Below are 25838 nucleotides of genomic sequence, written 5' to 3' on the forward strand. Positions count from 1 at the left end.
TTTCATTGATGTCAGTGGCAGTGATATTTTATACATTGAGTGATAAGATACGGAACATAAACATTTTGAACAAAATAATTATTACATATTTAAAGGGTGCTGTGATGGTCCTGAAGTTAGACAGCATGCTTCCTTCCTGAAGAAAACCACACAAGCCATTTTAAATGTCTCCAAATTAAGAACTTCTTTTTGTATCCCCATACCTCTAAAAATAGAACTGAAACCAATGATAAAATCCAAGCTCTTGCTTTGTGACTCATCCAGTATAAACCCAGAGTTACTTGTTTTGTTGTGGGCAAGTGACAGAAAATCCAGAATATGAAGTGACTACTTATTTTTAATTTAGGGTATAAATAAACTATAATAACAAGAAATATTTTCAATAATAAAGACATTAAATTTAAAAAATAAATCATGACATCCTTCAAATATGAATGACTACATTAACTTAAAATCTTCAACTTGAAAAATTTGTTTTCACTGGGTGCAAGAAATCAGTGCTTTAAGGATAGAAAACAGGAAGTCAAAAAATGCAGTATTGGTCAGGCAGGTGGCTCACTCCTGTAATCCCAACACTTTGGAAGGCCAAGGCGAGGCCAATCGTTTGAGTCTAGAAGTTCAAGACCAGCCTAGGCAATATGATGAAACCCTGTCTGTACAAAAAAATACAAAAAATTAGTTGAGCATGGTGGCCAGCGCCTCCAGTCCCAGCTACTTGGGAGGCTGAGATAGGAGGATCACCTGAGCCCAGGAGGTTGAGGTTACAGTGTGCCACTGCACTGCAGCCTGGGTGACAGAGTGAGACCTGTCTCCAAAAAAAAAAGCACTATTTACATTTGTACATTTTATTTAGGCTTGTAAATATGTAAGTTAAATAATCAGGAATGATTATCTAAATAATTAAATGTACTTCAGCTTTCTCCGTGTATACTATTTAGAGGTTTAACTGTCCATTTTGTGTTTAATCAAAATCATGATTTTCCCCCACCAGAGCTCAAGGCTTCAACACAAAACAAAGAATATGCAAATAAGCTTCAGTATAATTATAACAACAATATGGCCAACTCTTAGTTATTTTCGATTATTAATTCTCTATTTACCATAATCCTTATTGCTTCATGTTAACACTTCTCTCATAAGCCATGGATAGGAAGGAAGTAAAGATGAAATTCAATGAAACTGAAGTTAATTAGATTTCCTACTTGATAACAATTGAAAAAAATATTTGCATAAAGAATGGCAGTATTGGCCAGGCACAGTGGTTCATGCCTGTAATCCTAGCACTTTGGGAGGCTAAGGCAGGAGGATTGCTTGAGCCCAGGAGTTTGAGACCAACCTGGGCAACATAGCTAAACCTTGTCTCTACCCCAAATTTAAAAATTAGCTAGGAGTAGTGGGTGCATCTGTGGTCCCAGCTACTTGAAAAGCGTGCGGTAGGATTGCTTGAGCCCTGGAAGTCGAGGCTGCAGTGAGCCATGTTCATGCCACTGCACTCCAGGCAACAGAGTGAGACTCTGCCAGAAAGAAAAGAAAAGAGAAGAGAAGAGAGAAAAGAAGAAAGAGAAAGAAAGGATTGCTTGTGTCATACAACTAGTATTTGTGCAGTGTTCTTAACCTCTCTTAACCATTTCCTCATCAGATAAATGGTAATAACATAACCTACCTCATGAATTTGTGAGAATTAAATGAAATAATGTGCAAAAAAGTATTTTACACAGTGCCTGGTGCATAGTAAATGCTCAATAAATATCAGCTTTGATTATTAGAAATCAAAAGATAAACATGTGTTTTAGCTTATTTTTCACTTATGGTTATATGTATTTCCCACTTATGGTTATATGTATTTCCCATTGACAAGAAAATTTAAACATAGAATCAATTTCAGAAAATGTCATCCATAGCTTCTAAATATAATTTCCATTAACACTTGATCTTGTATTACTATACAATAATAGAAATACTAATGGGAAGATTTGACCTGCTCCATCATAATTTGTAAAACATGCAATTTTTATGAAGAAAAAACTTAGGAAAAATATGCTTCAAGTGATTTCAGAGGCTTAGTGTCTACGCAGCCTCAAATCAAACAGAATTTGTTAAATTTTCATCACAGTTCACCAACTGTGATGTGCTGAGCTTTATGGTAGCAAAAGCATTTAATAGCTTTAAATCATTGAGTAAAAATTATCTGCATGAACAGTTCTGTCTGCACATTCAATAATTTCAGTGATTCTACCTTTCTGAGTAGGTAAATTGATAATAGCCACAGTGAGAATATTATAGCTGAGTTGGCTTGTAGCATGACTACCAACCAGCTATCAAATCCTGTGCAGACTCCTTTAAAATAATGATCCTGAATTCATACTTTTGATTACAAATAAGTTCACCATTTGCAACATTTTGAGATGGCCAAAGAAACTGGATTTCTGTATGGTGACCACTCCACAGCAAGAAACATTTCTTTTTTGTTCTTTGAGACAGGGTCTTGCTCTGTCACCCAGGCTGGAGTGCAATGGTGCCATCTCGGTTCACTGCAACCTCTGCCTCTGGGTTCCAGTGATTATCATGACCCAGCCTTCTCAATAACTGGCACTACAGGCGCCCGCCACCAAACCGGCTAATTTTTGTATTTTTAGTACAGACAGGGTTTCACCATGTTGGCCAGGCTGGTCTCGAACTCCTGGCCTCAAGTGATCTGCCTGCCTTGGCCTCCCAAAGTGCTGGGATAATAGGCATGAGCCACCATGCCTGGCCTAGAACCATTGCTATCTGCAGAAACTACAGGTAATATACCCAGAGACCTGAGTAACTGAAAATTTAGTTAAATAAGATCTTTGCATTCCCAAGGATGAAATGATCTAGTCTGAGTGAAATTTTTGGTGATTTGAGCTTGTTATAAATATAAGTCAGGGCCAGCCTCAGTGGGTCATGCCTGTAATCCCAGCATTTTGGGAGGCGGAGACGGGTCGCTTGAGGTCAGGAGTTTGAGACCAGCCTGATCAACATGGTGAAGCTCCGATTCTACTAAAAATACACAATTAGCTGGGCGTGGTGGTGCATGCCTGTAATCTCAGGTACTCAGGAGGCTGAGGCAGGAGAATCGCTTAAACCCGGGAGGTGGAGGTTGCAGTGAGCCGAGATCATGTGCCATTGCAGTCCAGCCTGGGCAACAAGAGTGAAACTCCGTCTCAAAAAAAAAAAAAAGAAAAAAGAAAAAGAAAAAGCAAACAAATGTATGTCAGGTTTCCCCCCTTCACTTTTTAATCAGTTCTAGACCATTGTATAGATTAGCAGCTTTCAAAATGTAGACTGTGCACTATGATAGTTTTGTAAGTTGCTCTGATATATAAAATAGAATGTGCTTTTGTTTAAGAGAGATTGCTAGCTAACACAGGTAGAAAAGAACAGTTGCTCAGAGTAAGACATAATTTCTTGGGCAAAAGATTAGAAAAGGGAATTCACTGAAAATGAAATAAATGACTAGTAAACATGCGAAGAGATGCTCAATGGTAATCTAAAAAATGCAAATTAAAGTCACAATAGAATTACCATTTCATATCCAAAAATTAAAATGTCTGATAATACCAAGTGTTGGTGAAAATGTAGAACAACACTTCATATGTTGCTAGTAGAAGTGTAAAAATTGGTATAACATTTTGGAGAGCAATGTGGACATTAAAAAGCTAAAGATATACTATACATACTCCTGTACTAAAAAATTCTTCCCCTTGGTATATATCCCTCTTGCTTCCATGGAAACTCCCGAAGAAGCTTCCTTTCTTTGTTCGGTGAAAGGGCCATATGTGCAAAGTGGCCCCCAAATGCTGAAGGAGCTGAGAAGGCAAAGAAGGAGGCAGACAAACCCAGTTTGTCAGTTTTGAGTGATTTATTAGGGGAATGTACAGACAGAAATATGGTCTTGGGCAGCTGCATGTCAGGTAGATCTCTGCATCGAAACCTCCCAGACCCAGGGCTTATATCTTAGGGAAAGTATATGTGACCTGGAAGGAGTATGTAGGTGGCTGTGGGCGTCACAGCCTATGATTTCTGCAATAGCATCAAGTGTGGTTTAGGAGGAAACTTACGGTGAAAAAAGTTCTTACATAAAGACTAATACATCATTTAGACATTCTGGAGGCATTCCCAGACTCGGGGTTAGTCAGAAGTTATGTGGCAGATCAGCATTTAAAATAAAGTCACTCTTGTCCCCACACTTGTTATTAGGCTAGGAGTAGCCAAGCAGGTCTTGGGGCAGCCAGAGCCCCTGGGTAGGTCACTGCTGGCTATGAACAGCCTCCTTTTTTTACCTATATGCTTTTCCAAGATTTCCTATGTGCGGTCATGAAAGGAATTGGAAATCATTGCCCTAGAGAACTCTCACATATATGTGAGACACGTATGAGAATGTTCTTAACAGTATTGCTGATAATAGCAAAAAAGTTGAAAACAACCTAAATGTCCATCAACAGAAGAATAAATAAATAAATCATGGTATGATTTTATAACAAAATACTATATTCATATTTAGCAGTTAAGACAAACCAGAGTTAAGGGCATCCATATGGTTGACTCTGAAAAAGATGGTAGGGATATAGAAACAATATACATAGTCCTTGTAGAGTATGATATTATTTATATAACATTTGAAAACATGCAAAAAATAATAGTATATTGTTTAGGGCTACAAACCTATAGATAGGTGTATGAAGAAATGCTACATGTGGCTGGGCACAGTGGCTTACGCCTATAATCCCAGCACTTTGCGGGCCAAGGCAAGAGGATTGCTGGAGGCCAGAAGTTTGAGACCAGCCAGGACAACACAGGGAGACACCATCTCTACAAATTAAAAAAAAAAAAAATTTTTTTTGTTTTTTGTTTTAATCAGCCGGGTGCGATGAGCTTGAGGCTGCAGTGATCCATGATCATTCCACTGCACTCCAGTCTGGGGGACAGCAAGACCCTGTCTCAGAAAAAAAGAAAAGAAAAGAAAAGAAAGAAGAAAAAAGAAATCCTACACGAGAATGATAACCAAATTCAATTAGTGGTTATTTCTAGCATGGGAGCAAGAGCGATGCCACTGGGAACCAGAGCACAGGTGCTTCAACTATAATGCTGATGCTTCATTTCTTAAGATGGGTAGAGGGTATGTGGATATTCCTCATATTTAATAATAGCTTTTTGCCTGTCTTACTGCATAATAAATATTTAATCTGACTTTACTGGTGGAAAGTCAACCTTCGGCCTCAGCTTTGGGCAGAATTAATTGCTGGATAAACTGTAACCTTCGTCCCTTCAGTAAATACCTATTGCATATCTTCTATGTCAGATGCTATATAAGTTTGAGAGGGCTGCAATAACAAAGTACCCCCAGACTCAGTAGCTTAAACAATAGAAACGTATTTTCTTAATAGTTCTGGTGGCTAGATGTCTAAGGTCAAGTGTCAAAGGTTGGTTTCTTCTGAGGCCTCTCGTAGATGACTGTCTTCTCCTGTGTCTTCACATGGTCTCTATGTAGTGTCTGTGTCCTAATCTCTTCTCATAAGGACACCAATCATATTAGGGCCCACCCTAATGACCTCGTTTAACCTTAATTACCTCTTTAAAGACCCTTTCTCCAAATGCAATCCCATACGGAGATAATGAAGGTCAGGACTTCAACACAGGAATTTTGGGGGGGACACAGTTCATCACCTAACAGATGCTAACTGGTGAATAAATCCTTCAGCCATAGATGTCACCTAATAGCCTAAAAATATGTGAGATGAGGTATTGAAATCTCACTGAAGGAGTCACACTAATATTACTTGTATTTTCTCTTTTATATGCCAATATTAAATAAGAACATATGGCCCTCCTTCTATCCTTGATTTTTTTTGTCTTTTAAGCTATCTTCTATTTCATGAAATGGTTGAGATGACTAAAAATATTCTAAATCAAAAAGACTGCTGGGTTTTTTTTGTTTGCAATGGCAAACAGATGTAATAGATCATGTAATTCATATTGGTCTGAACCCTTCCAACTTTTAGCTGAATATTTTGTGTTTACATTGTTATTTTTATGTTTATGTTTTTAAAAAAATTTTAAATAATTTTTCTTTTTTTTTTTCCCTCTCTTTGAAGAGCAAGGCTGCTCCATAGGCAGTGTGCCCAGAGTAGCCGAGTTTTATGTTTATTTTAATGAACATACTAGTAGATGTTTATCTTCCCTACCTAGACTGGGCATTAAAGAAAGAATATGACGGTGGCTCATGCCTGTAATCCCAACACTTTAGGAGGCTGAGGCGGGCAGATCACCTGAGGTTGGGAGTTTAAGACCCAGCCTGACCAACATGGAAAAACCTCGTCTCTACTAAAAATACAAAATTAGCCGGGTGTGGTCGTGCATGCCTGTAATCCCAGCTACTCGGGAGGCTGAGGCAGGAGAATCGCTTGAACCTGGGAGGAGGAGGATGCGGTGAGCCGAGATTGTGCCATTGCATTCCAGCCTGGGCAACAAGAGTGAAATTCTGTCTCAAAAAAAAAAAAAAGAAAGAAAGAAAGGAAAAGAAAAAGAAAGAAAAGTGGCAAGGTGCGGTGGCTCATGCCTGTAATCCCAGCACTTTGGGAGGCAGAGATGGGTGGATTATGAGGTCAGGAGTTCAAGACCAGCGTGGCCAAGATGGTGAAACCCTGTCTCTACTAAAAACTACAAAAATTAGCCAGGTGTGGTGGCAGGCGCCTGTAATCCCAGCTACTCAGGAGGCTGAGGCAGGAGAATCGCTTGAACCTGGGCGGCAGAGGTTGCAGTGAGCCAAGATCACACCACTGCACTCCAGCCTGGCCAAAAGAGTAAGACTCCGTCTCAAAAAAAAAAAAAAAAAAAAAAAAAGAAAGTAAGAAAGTATGTATTTCCATTAGTACCTTAATTTGTCAGTATTCTTTAAAAATGTCTAATACATAATTTATTTACTTTAAAAAACAGATTTGGTATATTTTGTAAGAAAATTATAAAATAAGAAATTTATTGTAAGAGAAATATTTTTTCCTAACTAGACACTGACAGATAAGCATAAAGAATACCTAAAATACCTTTTATACTGCATATATTATTGTGCTTTTCTTTTCTAAAGCGAGATTGAAAGGCTGTCTAATGAAATACCAAGCTACTTAAACCACCAATTTGGAGATTAATGTGGTATGACATATCTTATCGTTTATTTCCTTAAAGCTCAATGTGTTTGGGAAATGTTGATCAAACTTTAATGTGCATATACAAATCTCCTGGGGATTCATCACACGTGGATCTTGCTAAAATGAAGATTTTTTAGTCAATGGATCTGGGATGAGGTCTTATTACATCATGTATTTTTATTTATTTAATTTATTTACTTATTTTTATTTTTCAAGACAGGGTCATCCAGTCTCAAAAAATAAACAGCCTGTCACCCAGGCTGGAGTGCAGTGGTACAATCACGACTCGGCTTACTGCAACCTCAAACTCCTGGTCTCAGGGGACCCTCCTCCCTCAGCCTCCTGAGTAGCTGGGACTACAGGGGTGTGCTACCATGCCCAGTTAATTTATTTGTATTTTTTTGTAGAGACAGGATTTTTCCATGTTGCCCAGGCTGATCTCGAACTCCTGGACTCAAGTGATTGGCCCCGCCTTGGCCTCCCAAAGTGCTGGGATTAAAGGCACCAGCCTATATCCTGTGTTTTTAACTAGCTCCGGATGATGTTGGTGCTGGCGTTCCATGGACCACATTTTGAGTAGCAAAGCAGTAGAAGGTCAAGATTATTGGGGGCTGAGCGAATACAAGGAGATTGAGTAGTTTTTGTTCTCTTCCTGTTGAGCTTTAATACTATTCTTTACGCCTAAATCTTCTGTCCCACGATCCTTCATCCAATTCTATTAGTATTTGCCCCTTAAAATGGGCTCATAATTATGCTCCAAGGGCATTTGGGCAGTGCTTTCACTTGTCATACTTTTCTGTTTTAGGCTTGGTTGGGGACCTTTTGAGTTAAGCTGTGATGTTAGCTAGCTATACATTTCTGTTTATTCATACTTATTGCCTTAGCACAGTTATATCTCTACATTCTTAGAGTAAGGATTACTGAGTCTACATGTTTAAAACATTATGATAATGAAAAGTACTTTATTGGACAAATCCTTACAGAATGCTGTTTCACTGTATATAATGTCTTAGAGTATTAAGACACAGAACTTCAGAATCATGGGCAATAATTTTATTTCATGATTAAAAACTAATGAACACTTCTGGCCGGGCGCAGTGGCTCACGCCTGTAATCCCAGCACTTTGGGAGGCCAAGGCGGGCGGATCACGAGGTCAGGAGATCGAGACCATCCTGGCTAACACAGTGAAACCCTGTCTCTACTAAAAATACAAAAAAATTAGCCGGGCGTGGTGGCGGGCACCTGTAGTCCCAGCTACTCAGGAGGCTGAGGCAGGAGAATGGTGTGAACCCAGGAGGCAGAGCTTGCAGTGAGCAGAGATTGCGCCACTGCACTCCAGCCTGGGCAAGAGCAAGACTCTGTCTCAAAAAAAAAACAAACAAAAAAAAAACCAAAAAAGTAATGAACACTTCTAAGAGAAAAGACTGAATCCTTTCATTTTAAAATAGTTGTTCTTACTACTTACAGATACAAGATTATGGTGTATTGTCATCATCCAATCTCCTTATAGAAGCATGTAGTATATGGAGAAGACAGTTGACCCATGGAGAACTATTCTTAGCTCCTCTGCCAGTGACACTGGTCAACTCATGGGAGAACTTACCAATTTGGCCTCTCTGAGAATAAAGAGGAAGATAAATTAATAAAGTTTGAATTATAGATTTTAAGAAAATTGTTACTTTTTCAACTTCTTATTTTGAAATTTAAAACTTACAGAAAAGTTGCAAAAATAGAGAGTTCCCTTATACTCTTTACCGAACTTCCTTCAATATTAACTTCTTACATAACCACAGTACAAACACCAAAACCAGGAAATTATGATTGGTAAAATACTATTAACTAAATTACACTTTCTAAGCATACTGGTCAGTTGTTTCATAGAATATCCCTCAGTATGGGTTTATCTAATGTTTTCTCATTATTAGATTGAGGTTGTGCATTTTTGGCAGAAATATCAAAAACGTGATGTAGCCTTCTCAATATCATGGCATACATAATGTTGATATATCTTATCATTCGTGATATTAACTTTGATCACTTGGTTTACCTGGTGTCTGCGGGCTTTCTCCACTGTAAAGTTACTATTTTTCTCCTTGTAATTAACATATGTCATATGGAGAGATGTGTTGAAGCTATGAAAATATTCTGTTTCTCATCATACTTTCACCTCCTAATTTTAGCTGTAATCCATTGATGGTTCTTGCCTGTAACAATTGGTGTTTAACTAACGGTAATTATTTTCTTCATTCCTTCTGTATGTATTAATTGGAATTTTCTGTAAAGACCTGTCCTGTCTTCCCCCATTTATTTATTTATTCAGTCATTTATTTGTGTCAGTTATAGACTCATGGATATTTAAGAAAATTGTTCTTTTTAGGTATTAGGAAAAATATAATATAGAGGTTAAGAGTGTAGGCTCTGGAATCAGTGAGTCTGGATTTGATTCTCTGTGTACTAGCTGCATAACTTGGCAAGTTATGTAACTTCTCTGTGCCTCAGTTTCCTCATTTGTAAATGGAGAAAATAACACCTACCTCAGATTGATGTGAGAATTGAGATAATACAAGTAGTCTTTAGCCTAGCTGTAATTAATTTTTCATAACAAGTATTTTATACTGTGCTTAGTTTTACTGTTTATAAGTTTCCCCATCAAAAAATGGAATATAAAAATATTTATCATGTGCTTGCCTCCTCCCAGAATTATTACAATTCGTGAGATGAATTTTAAAATAACTTATAATATTAAGGAGATACAGAATAAGTTTTATTCCTTAAAAAAGATCAAGCTAGATTAATTCCTAAGATCCCTTTTATTATCATTATTCTGTTTTTGGGCTGCTCTTGGTGTTAGATATGTAGATGACCATAAATGTGACTGAATTATTTTTAACATCTTAGATGATGTTTTAAGAGAACAGGCAAGCCATATGAAGTAAGTACTAGAAAATTCATATTCCTGTAACTCCTTAAATTTCATTTAAGGAGTCTTGAGTATAATAGTTTTTTCTTATTTATTTATTTAAACTTTTATTTTAGGTTTGGGGGTACCTGTGCAGGTTTGTTATATAGATAAATTCATGTCACAGGGGTTTGTTGTACAGATTATTTAGCCCCCTGGGTACTAAGCCTAGTACCCAATAGTTATTTTTCCTGCTCCTCTCCCTTCTCCCACCCTCCACCCTCAAGTAGGCCCCAGTGTCTGTTGTTTCCTTCTTTGTGTTCATTAGTTCTCATCATTTAGCTTCTGCTTATAAGTGAGAACATGCAGTATTTGGCTTTCTGTTCCTGCATTAGTTTGCTAAGGATAATAGCCTCCAGCTCCATCCATGTACCTGCAAAAGACATGATCCTGTTCTTTTTTATGGCTGCATAGTATTCCATGGTGTATACGTACATTTTCTTTATCCAATCTGTCATTGATGGGCATTTAGATTGATTCCATGTCTTTGCTATTGTGCGCAGTGCTGCAATGAACATTCGTGTACCCATGTCTTTAGGGTAGAATTCCTCTGGGTATATATCCAATAATGGGATTGCTGGGTCAAATGATAGTTCTGCTTTTAGCTCTGTGAGGAATCACCATACTGCTTTCCACAATGGTTGAACTGATTTACACTCCACCAACAGTGCAGAAGTGTCCCCTTTTCTCTGCAACCTCATCAGCATCTGTTTTTTTTCACTTTTATTTTTTGTTATCAGTTATTTAATTAGATTCTTCTTAAGAAATTTAGAACACCAGGCTGGGTGCAGTGGCTCACGCCTGTAATCCCAGCACTTTGGGAGACCGAAGCTGGTGGATCACAAGGTCAGGAGATCGAGACTATCCTGACTAACACGGTGAAACCCCGTCTCACTAAAAAATACAAAAAATTAGCCAGGCGTGGTGGTGGGCGCCTATAGTCCCAGCTACTCAGAAGGCTGAGGCAGGAGAATGACGTGAACCTGGAGGGTGGAGCTTGCAGTGAGCCAAGATCAGTCCACTGCACTCCAGCCTGGGTGACAGAGCAAGACTCTGTCTCAAAAAAAAAATAAAAAATAAAAAAATAAAAAAAGGAAATTTAGAACACCAATTTGTGAGGATAAATTATTCCATTTGTCGGGGCAAACACAGATCAGAGGTAGCCCTGGAGCTGAGGAATAGCTTTGATTTTGGTTAAAATCTGCGAGTCCACAGCTTTTTGATCAATCTTGTGCTGCTCTGTAATCTCGTAGTTCTCTTTCTATGTGGAAGATGTCACCTTCCTGGTGTCTGGGCTTCTGCAGCGTCTTTTTTTTTTTTTTGAGACTGAGTTTCCCTCTTGTCACCCAGGCTGAAGCGCAGTGGCATGCTCTTGGCTCACTGCAATCTCCGCCTCCTAAGTTCAAGCAATTCTCCTGCCTCAGCCTCCCAAGTAGCTGGGATTACAGGCCCATGCCACCACACCCGGCTAATTTTTGTATTTTCAGTAGAGACAGGATTTCACCATGTTGGCCGTGCTGCTCTTGAACTCCTGACCTCAAGTGATTTGCCTGGCCTCCCAAAGTGCTGGGATTACAGGCATGAGTCACCACGCCCGGCCTGCAGCTTCTTCTTGAAGTAAGTATCAGTAAGATGTTTCGGGATTTTTACATTGCTGATATCAATTTTGGTTGAGGTGGCAATGACAAATTTCTGGTGTGTTCTTTGTAGAGGAACTCGATTGAGGACCAGCGGTCCAGTCACAAGTAACCAGCCACTAGCCAGCTGCTTCAGGAAAATCACCCTCTTGCCCCTGTGGCGTTCAGTGAGGATGATCAGAATGGTCTTGGGAGTGATCTTGGCTCACAGTTTTCTCATGTGCTAACTGAAGGGTTGTTTTCCTTGGCTCAACGGCTTTGAAAGCACATCTTCAGTAAGATAATATGTAGGCGTTTTGCAAAGTTTAACCACCTGCGTACCACCGTTCTTGCCACCACCAACTGGTTTTGTAATAGTTGCAAGAAACTTCTCCTTTTGCTTTTCAACCTTGGATTTCACAGCTGAGTACTTCTTCTTGCACGTGGCCTTTCTGGAATACATAGCAGATGGAGAGTATCTGCCAATCCCTCTGACAATGACAGGATTTTGACTGCAATGGGGCTTCCCGTTCTTGGGCTTCTTAGCCTTGAGGTTACCCTTTTTCACCTTGCCACCAGCATCAGCCTTCTTGGCTTCAGGTTTCTTTAGTATCTGGCTTCTCAACTTATTCACCCTCCATCTTGTAAGATGGGAAAGAGCTGACTTTTTAATCATGGCCATTCTGACTGGTGTGAGATGGTATCTCATTGTGGTTTTGATTTGCATTTCTCTAATGATCAGTGATATTGAGCTTTTTTTCATATGTCCGTTGGCTGCATATATGTCTTCTTTTGAAAAATGTTCAGCCGGGCGTGGTGGCTCATGCCTGTAATCCTAGCACTTTGGAAGGCCAAGGCGGGTGAATCACCTGAGGTTGGGAGTTTGAGACCAGCCTGACCAACATGGAGAAACCTCGTCTCTACTAAAAATACAAAATTAGCCGGGCGTGGTGGCACATGCCTGTAATCTTGGCTACGTGGGAGGCTGAGGCAGGAGAATCGATTGAACCCAGGAGGTGGAGGTTGCAGTGAGCCAAGAGTGTGCCACTGCACTCCAGCCTGGGTGACAAGAGGGAAACTCAGTCTCAAAAAAAAAAAAAAAGATAAAAAAAAAAGGAAAAGGAAAGTGTTCATGTCCTTTGCCCACTTTTTAATGGGGTAGTTTGTTTTTCTCTTGTAAATTCGTTTAAGTTCCCTATAGATGCTGGATATGAGACCTTTGTCAGATGCATAGTTTGCAAATATTTTCTCCCATTCTGTAGATTGTCTGTTTATTCTGTTGATAGTTTATTTTGCTGTGCAAAAGCTCTCAAGTTTAATTAGATCCCATTTGTCAATTTTTTTGCGATTGCTTTTAGCGTCTTTGTCATGAAATCTTTACCTGTTCCTAAGTCCAGGATAGTATTGCCTAGGTTGTCTTCCAGGGTTTTTATAGTTTTGGGTTTTATATTTAAGTATTTATTCCATCTTGAGTTGATTTTTGTATATGGTGTAAAGAAGGAGTCCAGTTTCAATCTTCTGCATGTGGTTAGCCAGTTATCCCAGTACCACGTATTGACTAGGGAGTCTTTTCTCTATTGCTTGTTTTTGTCAGCTTTGTTGAAGATCAGATGGTCATAGGTGTGTGGCCTTATTCCTGGACTCTCCATTCTGTTCCATTGGTCTATGTGCCTGTTTGTTTGTTTGTTTGTTTTTACCAGTACCATGCTGTTTTGGCCTCTGTAGCCGTGTAGTATAGTTTGAAGTCAGGTAATGTGATGCCTCCAGCTTTGTTCTTTTTGCCTTGGCTATTTCGGCCCTTTTTTAGTTCCATATGAATTTTAAAATAGTTTTTCCTAATTCTGTGAAGAATGTTATTGGTAGTTTGATAGGAATAACATTTAATCTATAAATTGCTTTGGGCAATATGACCATTTTAATGATATTGGTTCTTCCTATCCATGAGCATGGGATGTTTTTCCATTTGTTTGTGGCTTCTCTGATTTCTTTGCACAGTATTTTGTAATTCTCATTGTAGAGATCTTTCACCTCCCTGGTTAGCTGTATTGCTAGGTATTTTATTTTTTTGGTGACAATTGTGAATGAGAGTGCCTTTCTGATTTGGCTCTCAGCTTGACTGTTGGTGTATAGGAGTGCTAGCGTTTTTTGTACATTTATTTTACATCCTGCGACTTTGCTGAAGTTGTTTATCAGCTGAAGAAGGTTTTGAGCCAAGACTATGGGGTTTTCTAAATATGGAATCATGTCGTCTGCAAACAGAAATAGTTTGGCTTCCTCTCTTCCTATTCAGATACCTTTTATTTCTTTCTCTTGCCTTATTGCTCTGGCCAGGACTTCCAATACTATGTTGAATAGGAGTGGTGAGAGAGGGCATCCTTGTCTTGTGCCAGTTTTCAAGGGGAATGCTTCCAGCTTTTGCCCATTCAGTATGATATTGGCTGTGGGTTTGTCATAGATGACTCATTATTTTGAGGTATGTTCCTTTAATGCATAGTTTATTGAGAGTTTTTAACATGAAGAGAGCATAATATTTTTATATTGAAATAATTCTTTTAGAAATGGCTCATTCTTGATATGTCAAGCATTTAATCAAGATCACTGTTTTTCTTAACTAGAAAGGATGTTTAATATTGTAAAAGTAAATCATAAACTTTTTATTTACATATCTTTCCATTTGAAGCAAGTAAAATGTCTTTAATGTAGGACACTATTATTTAAGATTATTCTCTTAATAGTAGTAAATAATAACAACCACCTTTCATTAAGTTTTTACTATGTGCTGAGACCTTTACAGATATCTGAATTAACCTTTGCAACTTTCCTTTAAGGTGGATATTATTTTTATATTCCAGATAAACTGAGGTTCATAGAAGTTGAATAACTTCCTTAAAGTGGAAGCAGATGGAAAGAAACATACTTTTTAGTGGGCATTTCACTATATATTTTTGTACACATCCTTTTTATATGTCTTGTTTTAGAAACTAGATTGTTATTTCTTTAAGGATAGAGAATGGTTTTTTCCATCCTTTTCACCTAGTATTGTGTACCACATACAGAAGATACCCAATAAATATTTAATGTTGGTGATACTTACTACTGAGCAAACCGCTACAATGACATGTTAAATAAAGTACAGAGTTTTACATGGACAGAACAAAAAAAAAAGCAATAAACTTATCTAGGTGACTCATGTCAATAATTTCATTGAATAATATGGAATAAATTTTGAGAAAAATATCATGGAATTTCCAAATTTCCAGGTAAATTACAGAGATGTAGACATGACTTTCTTGTGCTCTTGTAACAAATGACATGACATTTGTTGGTGGTTTTTTTTTTTTTGAGGTGAAGTCTAGCTCTTGTTGCCCAGGCTGGAGTGCAATGGCCCAATCTCAGTTCACTACAACCTCTGCTTCCTGGGTTCAAGCGATTCTCTTGCCTCAGCCACTCAAGTACCTGGGATTACAGGCTCCTGCCACCACGCCCAGTTAGTTTTTGTATGTTTAGTAGAGACAGGGTTTCACCATGTTAGCCAGATTGGTCTTGAATTCCTAACTTCAGGTGATCCACCCGCCTCGGCCTCCCAAAGTGCTGGAATTACAGGCGTGAGCCACCGCACCCAGCCGTTTTTTTCTTTCTTTTCTTTTTTTTTTTTTTAAGGACTATCTGCCAGCAGTGATTAAAGACAGGATCAATTTCATAGAACGGTTTATTAAGAATTTACTTGAGAAAGCATGTTTTTACATAGTTTTAAATTTGGGTTTGGATTTTTTCAGCACTCAGGCAGAGGGCGCCCTTGAATCACCAACAGGCTCTGTAACACTGGGAGCTGGCATACTGAGTAATTGTTATGTGAATGAGGGAAAATGCATTGTTTTGGCCAAAACAGATTGCAAAATGCTTGTTTAGTGTTGGATTTAGTCTGTTTATGGCTTTAAATTTATTGAGTCATTGCATGAGTTTACTGTTACATTATTTTTTCATTTCTTAAAGACTAGATAAAAGTAATTGCTGTAGGATTCAAATCAACAAGCGTTCTGACTTGGAAGATGTGTTGAATTAGTATGAAGTCACATCTAAAGTTTGAAAGGTGAGAATCTGATTATGATTTCCATTCATGTCTGACTGCAATTGACAGTAGTATATCTGTCACTATGAATATATATATCTGTTAGGCCATGTGCTAAGTACTTTCTGTGCATTTTTCTCACAACTCAAAGACATAAGTAGTAGTGCTATCTTCTTTTTATTGTTTAAATTTTATTCATTTATTTATTTTTACTTGATTTCCTGGGATATGAGAAATAAATATTTATTTTTAATTGGCAAAAATTGTAATATTTATCATATAAAGCATGCTTTTTTTTTGAGACAGGGTCTCCCTGGATTGCCCAGGCTGGAGTACAGTGGCGCAATCATGGCTCACTGCGGCCTTGACCTCCCTGGTTCAAGTGACCCTCCAGCCTCTACTGGCACGTAACACCACGCCTGGAGAATTTTTAAAAAATTTTTGTACAGATGGGGGTCTCACTGCTGCCCAGGCTGGTCTTGAACTCCTGGGCTCATGCTACCTTCCTGCCTCAGCCTCCCAAAGTGCTGGGATGACAGGAATGAGCCACTACACCTGGCCTCATGTACAACATATTTTGAAACAATAACCTCTCTTTTTTAAAAATGAGAAAATAGGGCTGGGCACGGTGGTTCATTCGTGTCATTCCAGCACTTTGGGAAGCCAAGGCGGGTGGATCACTTGAGCCCAGTAGTTCAAGACCAGCCTGAGCACATGGTAAAACCCATCTCTACAAAAAATACAGAAATTAGTTGCGTGGTGGTTTGCACCTGTGGTCCTAGCTACTTGGGAGGCTGAGGCAGGGGGATTGCTTGAGCCCAGGAGGTCGAGCCTGTAATCAGCCTGTCTCAAAAAAAAAAAAAAAAAGAGAGAGAGAGAGAGAGAAGGAAAATAAAAGCTTAGAGACATTAAGATAATGTCCCCTAATAAGTGACAAAACTGAGATTTGAACTTGGAGATGTGAACACCAGAATCCATGCCCAGAAAATTATACTGTAAACGACAGTTTCCTCTGTTCATGGCACAAAATATACAAGTAATAGTGAATTGGGGTTTTTTCTGCTTCAATTTTCAGTTATTATTAAAAGTATATAGCAACATCCTGACTAATCACGATTTAATTTAGGAATAATATTGGGAAGTTAGACTTTTTTATTTCCTGGCGATATAGTAGTTTCAACTCAGATATAGAGAATAATTTAATTCCTGGTCAAGAGAACACTCAAATTTAGAGAGTAGCACGACAGAATGAAAAGAACATTGAATTGAGAACCAGGTAATCTGATTTATAGTGTATTTTACTACCACTGTCTGGAAAAGCTTCAGAACTGATTTAAGTTTACTAGACCTCTAAATAGACGGGGCACGGTGGCTCACACCTGTAATCCCAGAACTTTGGGAGGCTGAGGCAGACGGATCACTTGAGGTCAGGAGTTCGAGACCAGCCTGGCCAACATGGTGAAACCTCATCTCTACTGAAAAAAAAAAAAAAATACAAAAATTAGCCGAGTGTGGCGGCAGGCGCCTGTAATCCTAGCCACGCAGGAGGCGGAGGCAGGAGAATTGCTTGAACCAGTGAGGCAGAGGTTGCAGTGAGCTGAGAACATGCCACTGCACTCCAGCCTGGGCGACAGAGTGAGACTCCGTCTCAAATTTTTTTTTTTTAATAAAACAAAAGAAGAAACTAGACTAGGAAACTTCAGTTACTAATCTATGAGTTTTATGTTTTGCACATGGAAATAATTTTCTTTGTTTATATCCACATACTGTGTACGTCTTGTTTAATTTCTGGAAGTAGTGTATTAATACAATTTTTTTTTTAAGAGTCAAGGTCTTACTCTCTTCCCGAGGCTGATGTGCAGTGGTACAATCACAGTTCACTGCAGCCTTGAACTCCTGGGCTCAAGCAATCCTTTCACTGTGCTAATTTTATTTATTTATTTTGTGTAGAAATGGGGTCTCACTATTTTGCCCAAGCTGGTCTTGAACTCCTGTCCTCAAGCAGGATATCCTCGGCCTCCCAAAGTTCTGGGATTACAGGTATGAGCCACTACACCCAGCCTTATTAATATAAATCTAATAATATTATGTCTCTATGTTAGCACTGATATGATTGTCCTCCCAAATAAGGGTCCTCCCAAATAAGGAATAACCACCCAAATGGTGTTAGATCCAGAGTCATTTGTCTTTGACATTTCTTAGGAAATGTTTTTCTTTTCTATCGATGAATGGGTTCCTACAGATAACTTGTTCATTCTCTCTTTAATTTTGGTTAAAGCATTTCTGAAAGTGGGAGGATATGTCTGCTTTCTTTAACTTCTGGTGGAAGGGTTGGAATTTATCAAAAATTTGAGGGAAGACTGCATAAATGTAGGGGCAGAGTATTTATATTAACATTACCTTGTTTTCTTCTGTGGGATATTTAGGAACTATTTTTTTTTCTGGAAGTAGTGATGGCATCAAGGCTTAAAGTAGGAAAGAAGTAAAGAGAATAATTGTGTAGTTGTTATGTGAATGTTTAATTGAATGCTGCTATTTTTAATTAAGATGTTTAAATTAAATGAAATTTTTTTTTTTTTTTTTTTTGAGACGTAGTCTTGCTCTGTCTCCAGGCTGGAGTGCATGCTGGAGTGCCATCTTGGCTTACTACAACCTCTGCCTCCCGGGTTCAAGCGATTTTCCTGCCTCAGCCTCCCGAGTAGCTGGGACTACAGGGATGCACCTCCACGCTCAGCTAATTTTTGTATTTTTAGTAGAGATGGGGTTTCACCATGTTGGCCAGGATGGTCTTGATCTCTTGACCTCGCGATCCACCCGCCTCGGCCTCCCAAAGTGCATTACAGGCATGAGCCACCACGCCTGGCCTGAAGTTATTTTTCTATACAGTTCTTAGAGGAAGTGTTTGGGTCACCTACAGAGCCATGTAGTTCTCGACACTGGTTACTAGAGGATTTATAGAGGATGTTCATATATTCAACAAGCATTTGTTGAATACCTATTATGTGCTAGCCATGAAAATATGGGATTGAAAAAAACAGACAAAAATCCCTAATCTCTCTTACAATCTAGTGAGGACAATCAGACAGTAAACAAAATAAGCATAATATATAGTAATCATGTGGTAGTAAGTTCTATAGAGCAAAAACAAGTTTAAAGAAGGAGGTTGGGGGGAGTGTTGAGATGCTTAAGGTTTGCAGTTATAAATGTGGTGGTTAGGGAATCATTTGCTGAAAAATGAACATTGAGCAAAAACCTGAAGGATGTTAAAGGAATAAGATACATGTAATCTAGATGAAAGTTTTTTGGATAAAGGGAAGAGCAATTGCTAAATCCCTGAGGTGGGAGTGGGCTGTTCATAAGACAGCAAAGCAGCCAGGGTAGCTGAGTGATTGAGAGCGGAAGATGGAAAATGGGGAATAGTTGGTGTAGGATCTAGTTGTGAGGATATTGACTTTTTTTTTGCAAGACAGAGTTGTGCTTTGTCACCCAGGCTAGAGTGCAGTGGCGTGATCTTGGCTCACTGCAATCTCTGCCTCCCGGATTCAAGCAATGCTTCTGCCTTAGCCTCCCCAGTAGCTGGGATTACAGGTGCCTGCCACCATGTCCAGTTAATTTTTGTATTTTTAGTAGAGATGGGGTTTCGCCATGTTAGCCAGGCTGGTCTTGAACTCCTGACCTCAAGTGATCTGCCCGCCTCAGCCTCCCAAAATGCTGGGATTACAGGCGTGAGCCACCATGCCCAGCCTAGGGTATTTACTTTTATTTTGAATAAGAATGCCACTGGAGGCCGGACATGGTGGCTCACGCCTATAATCCCAGCACTTTGGGAGGACGAGGTGGGTGGATCACGAGGTTAGGAGATCGAGACCATCCTGGCCAACATGGTGAAACCCCGTCTCCACTAAAAAAAAAAAAAAAAAAAAAAAAATTAGCCAGGTGTGGTTGCATGCGCCTGTAGTCCCAGCTACTCAGGAAGCTGAGGAAGGAGAATCACTTGAACCCGCGAGATGGAGGTTGCAGTGAGCCGAGATCGCCCCACTGCACTCCAGTCTGGGTGACAAAGCAAGACTCTGTCTCAAAAAAAAAAAAAAAAAATGCCACTGGAGAGCTCTAAGGAGAGGATCAGTCTGGCTACTGGGTTGAGAATTAATCATAGCAGGCAAAGGCAAAAGAAGTGAGGTTAGTTAGGAGGCTTTACAACAACCCGGATGAGAGATGGGAGGTTTTAGCCAGGGAGATGGAGATGTTGAGAGAGTAGCTGGACTTGGGATTGTGACAGTGGACTGCAGGAAAAGCAGGTTTTGGGGGGAAGACTGCATTTCTCCCTTCAACTTCTGTTACGTAGATCACCTATATGCCACACAACTGTAACTCTGTAACAGCCAATTTTTAGCTTCTTCCTTATCTAAGCCATCCTGTAGGCCATAGGAATTAAAACTAGTTGGATCAAGGAAAACTGAATGCTAGATCCATACAAAACTATTTGGATATTTGCCTTTGTATTTTATTGTTTTGAAATTATTTTTAATGGTTCAATAAACTCTTACTAGAACTACAAGCAATATAATTATTTCTTCTGCTTTATTAGAAATGTTTTTGTAATCATGTTAATTATATTACTTTTAACTATATAAGACTTGTGTCTCTTTTTTATAAATTGATGTTTATATCCTCTGTAAGATAAATCTAAAGCCTTTTTGTTTGTATGAGGATGTGCTGTAAGATTGCAGGGAGTATAAAATTTGGCAGTGGAGTAGGTGACTTGTATTATTAGTCTGATCTTAATGTTGTAACATACTGATCATGCAAAATATATAGTTAGTTTGTTTTTGCTGTTTAATACGTGTAGGACTGTAACAAACAGACTAGAGAAGATGGCCATAAGGTACGAGAAAGCAAGTAAATTACTATCTAATTAAAGTATTTGATTCTAATACTAGCAGAGTTCTGTCTAGAAAATAAATTAACTTTCTGTATGCTTTTTTTGGTCTCAATTTTCCAATAATTTCCCTCAACTCTGATATGTCTGTTGAATAATATTTCTGATGTTAAGAATTAAAGGGGGTGTAGCTTAGTGGTAGGGCGCATGCTTAGCATGCATGAGGCTCTGGGTTCAATCCCCAGCACCTCCACAAAGGTTTTCTGGCTGGACACGGTGGCTCACACCTGTAATCTCAGCATTTTGGGAAGCTGAGTTGGGCAGATCAATAGAGGTCAGGAGTTCAAGACCAGCGTGGCCAACATGGTGAAACCCTGTTTCTATTAAAAATACAAAAAAATTAGCTGGTCACGGTGGCACACACCTGTAATCTCAGCTACTTGGGAGGCTGAGTCATGACAATCGCTTGAACCTGGAAGGCAGGGGTTGTAGTGAGGTGAGATCATGCCACTGCACTCTCTAGCCTGGGTAACAGAGCGAGATTCCATCTCAAAAAGAAAAATATTTTAGTTTAAGAACAAATAATATTGTTTATTTTCATATGGGATTTGAAATCTGAATCTAATAATTATTGGTATTATTACTAATTCCCTTGCACCACTGAACAATTTTCTGTTTAGGGATGTTGGCTATGACAAGTATATAGACATAGTGATATATAATTTTTCTGTTTTAAAACTGAGTTTCTTTTTTTTCTCCTGCCAATTTAAAGGCACACAATAGGAGAGCTGTTTTTACAGGTAACTAATACATCTTGTTTCTGCTTCATATTTTAAACTCTTATTTTTTACCCTTATGAAGTTGGAAGGAGTAGATGTGTTTATTTTATAGACAGACTATAATGTTGGGTTGTTGTAAGTGATTTTCTTTGCTACATATCCTTGAACTTTATTTTTATTTATTATTATTATTATTATTATTATTATTGTTATTATTTTGAGACAGAATCTTGCTCTGTTGCCCAGGCTAGTGTGCAGTGGTGTGATCTCAGCTCACTGCAACCTCTGCCTCCTGGGTTCAAGAGATTCTCCTACCTCAGCCTCCCAAGTAGCTGGGACTACAGGTGTGCACCACCACCCCAGGTGGTGGGCTCATGCCTGTAATGTAACAAGTGGCTCATGCCTGTAATCCTAACACTTTGGGAGGTCGAGGCGGGTGGTTCATTTGAAGTTAGGAGTTCGAGACCAGCCTGGCCAACATGGTGAAACCCCATCTCTACTAAAAATACAAAAATTAGCCAGGCATTGTGGAATGCACCTATAATCCCAGCTACTTGGGAGACTGAGGCAGGAGAACCACTTGAGCCTGGGAGGCGAAGGTTGTAGTGAGCCAAGATCATGCCACCATACTCCAGCCTAGGCTACAGAGCAAGACTCCATCTCAAAAAAAAAAAAATAAATAAATAAACCTTTAAAAACTCTTAAATTTGAAAAAGATATAATTGTTTGAGATTTTATTTACTCAGACCAGTTTTTATTTTATTTTATTTTATTATTTTTTTGAGATAGGGTCTTGCCCAGGCTGGAGTGTAGTGACCCTATCATGGCTTGCTGTAGCTTTGACCTCCTGGGTTCAAGAGGTCCTCTTACCTCAGCCTCCTGAGTAGCTGGAACTACAGGCACGTGCCATCATGTCTGAATAATTTTTTAAAATTTGTAGGGGAGGAGTCTCTCTATGTTGCCCAGGCTGGTCTTGAACTCCTGGGCTCAAGTGATCTTGTAATCCTTTAGCCTCAACCTCTCAAAGTGCTGGGATTACAGGTGTGAACCATAGTGTCCAGCCTCAGGCTTGTTTTTATATACATTATGTTAAATCACTAAATGTGTCTGCATCCTTGACTATGAGGAAATGGGCTTCTAGTATCACCTGAAAAATGTTATAATAATTATAATCCATATCGAATTCAAATTCCTAAAATTAGAGAATCTTAAGAATCCTGAGTTGGAAGGGAATGTAGCGATCAACTAGTTTGATGTAAAAGTCCCTCTTCAACATCTCTGGCATAAAGTCATTCATCATCTGCTTGACTATGTCCAAATGGGGTGAACTCATGAATTCACAATAAGTCTATTCCATTTTTTGAAGAGCTCAAATTGTTGGAAGTCTTTTCCTTACATTAAAGCCAAAATCTATCTCCTTCTAATTTCTACCCTTTGAACTTACCCTCCAAAAACTGTATGGAATAAATCTAAAGTGTTTTTCACATAAGTGGCATCTCTCATGTTCTGCCAACCAATTCTTTTTGTTTGTTTGTTTTTAGTACTAAATATCCTAGGTTCCTTTTAAATTCTTTATATGACACGGGTCCTAACACCTTTTTACCTAGTTAACCTGCTCTGTACTTGACTGAAGCTTATCAGGGTATCACTTAGAGAAATAGTTGTCAAACTTCAGTGTGCCAGAATAAACTCATCTTGCGGGTGCTTGTTAAAAACGGAGATTCCTGACCCCTCCCCCTAGAGATTCTGACTTAATAGATCTGAGATGTGGCTCAGTATATATACTTATAATAGTACCACTGGCGATGCTGGTGCAAAGGTCTCTGGACTTTGCTTTGAGAATCATTGTTTGAAATGTATCTCTGAATACATTTCTGAATGTATTTTATGTGAAGAATTTAGTTTAAGAACAAATAATAGTATCTATTTTAATATGAGATTTGAAATCTGAATCTAGAAATTCTAGATATTCTACTAATTCCTTTGCACCTTTGGACAATTTTCTGTTTAGGGACATTGGCTGTAACTACTATATAGACAGAGTGATATACAATTTTTCTGCTTTAAAACTGAGTTTCTTACATTTCTGAATGTATTCAGAGATACATTCTGAATTCCTTACCTTAGGGCCTTAGTGAGTGGGAAAGATCTCTAAATTCCTTACCTTAGGGCCTCAGCTAAGTGGGAAAGACAAATGTGTAAAATGACTCTTACAAGAAGGAGCAGGGTGAAATGAGGGCATGCTGCTCATTAGTCCAGTGCATGGGGCCAGTCTTGGGAGTCTCAGGCCTAAAGTGGAGGACTAGTTCTCTGGATGGAAATGAGTGTAAAGGGAGGAGTGGGAGGAAAAAAATATGTATAGTGTCAACAGGTAACTAAAAAGGTAACTATCTGCTTGTAAGGTAAAAAGAATTCTTGGGGCCGGTTGCGGTGGCTCAAACCTGTAATCCCAGCACTTTGGGAGGCTGAGCAGGGGCGGATCACCTGAGGTCAGGAGTTCGAGACCAGCCTGGCCAACATAGTGACTCCATCTCTACTAAAAATACAAAAATTAGCTGGGTGTGGTGGTGAGTGCCTGTAATCTCAGCTACTTGGGAGACTGAGGCACGAGAATTGCTTGAACCTGGGAGATGGAGGTTGCAGTGAGTCGAGTCTGCGCCACTGCATTCCAGCCTGGGCGACAGAGTGAGATGAAGGAAGGAAGGAAAGAAGGGAGGGAGGGAGGAAGGAAGGAAGGGAGGGAGGAAGGAAGGAAGGGAGGAAGGAAGGGAGGGAGGGAGGAAGGAAGGAAGGAAGGAAGGTAGGTAGGGAGAGAGGGTCCGCACCACTGCATTCTAGCCTGGGTGACAGAGTGAGACTCTGTCTCAAAAAAATAAAGAAAGACAGAAACAACTCTTGGGTTAAAGGGTAAATCAAAATGGAAATTAAAGACAATACTGAAAACATTACAAAGCAAAACCTATAATGTACAGAAAGTGGCATTCAAAAGAAAATGTATAGCTTTAGAAATGCACTCAAAGAACATCAAAGATTGAAAATCAATGAACCAAACATTAAACTCAATAAGCTAGGCAAAGAACATCACAAACAACTCTTTTAAAAGTTGGGGGATGGAATTAAAAGAGATAAAGCAGAAATTAATGAAATAAAAACAAACAATAAAAAGCACACTCAATTAGTGTACTAAAAATCTGATTATTTGATAACCAATAAAATAGACCAATCTTTGGCAAGTCTGATTAAAAAAAGAAAGATGGAGAAGGAGAGAAAAGGAGAGAAAAGATGGAGAAAGAGAGAAAAATAGCATCGGGGCCAGGTGCAGTGGCTCACGCCTGTTTTCCTAGCATTTTGGGAGGCCAAGGTGGGTGGATCACTTGAGGCCAGGAGTTTGAGACCAGCCTGGCCAACATTGTGAAACCCCATCTCTACTAAAAATACAAAAAATTAGCTGGGTGTGGTGGCATGCACCTGTAATCCCAGCTACTCTGGAGGCTGAGGCATGAGAATCGCTTGAACCCGGGAGGCGGACGATGCAGTGAGCTGAGATGGCACCACGGCACTCCAGCCTGAGCAACAGAGTGAGACTCTGTCTCAAAACAAACAAACAAAAACAACAACAAAGCATTGGAATGAAAAGGAGATATAATCACAGAAATAGTGAAGATTTTAAAAGCATACTAATGTATTGCATATTACCTTATAGCAATAAATTTAAAATTCGGATGAAATTTATCTAAGTATATACAAAATTGATTCAAAAAGAGGTGGGGAATCTAAGATAGTAAAAAAAATTATTGAAGAAGAAAAAGAGCACAATATAGTTAACATGACTGAACTGTACACTTAAAAATTATTAAGATGGTAAATTGTATGTGTTTTTTTTAACCACAATTAAACAAATTTTTTTAACTAAAAAAAGGAAAAGAGGCCAGGCGCTGTGGCTAACGCCTGTAATCCCAGCACTTTGGGAGGCCAAGGAGGGCGGATCTCTTGAGGTCACAAATTTGAGACCAGCCTGGTCAACATGGCGAAACCCTGTCTCTACTAAAAATACAAAAATTAGCTGGGCATGGTGGTGGGCACCTGTAATTCCAGCTATTTGGGAGGCTGAGGCAGGAGAATGGCTTAAACAGGAGGCAGAGGTTGCAGTGAGCAGCGACTGCACCATTGCACTCCAGCCTGGGCGACAGAATGAGACTCCATCTCAAAAAAAAAAAAAGGAAAAGAAAAGTTCTCAGGTCTAGGTGATTTTATAGGCAAGTTATAGATAATCTCTAAAGAGATAAATTCATTTGTTACTTTCACATTTCCATAGCATAGAAAATAGTGAGACATTTGCAATGTATTTCTGTAAGGTAAACCTTAA

At 39.0% G+C, this 25838-nt stretch overlaps 1 protein-coding gene, 1 non-coding gene and 1 pseudogene across 2 annotated transcripts in view; 2 read left to right on the plus strand and 1 right to left on the minus strand.

Annotated features, from left to right (window-relative positions):
* Positions 1 to 25838, plus strand: part of OTUD7B (OTU deubiquitinase 7B) — a 132311-nt gene that overhangs the window by 1098 nt on the left and 105375 nt on the right. The window lies entirely within an intron of this gene.
* Positions 11171 to 12386, minus strand: LOC100598067 (annotated as a pseudogene).
* On the plus strand, positions 20875 to 20946 carry TRNAA-AGC. Its single transcript has one exon. It is a non-coding gene; the product is annotated as a tRNA-Ala (tRNA).

Source organism: Nomascus leucogenys, chromosome 12 (genome assembly GCF_006542625.1).
Source record: "Nomascus leucogenys isolate Asia chromosome 12, Asia_NLE_v1, whole genome shotgun sequence".
NCBI classification, from domain to species: domain Eukaryota; kingdom Metazoa; phylum Chordata; class Mammalia; order Primates; family Hylobatidae; genus Nomascus; species Nomascus leucogenys.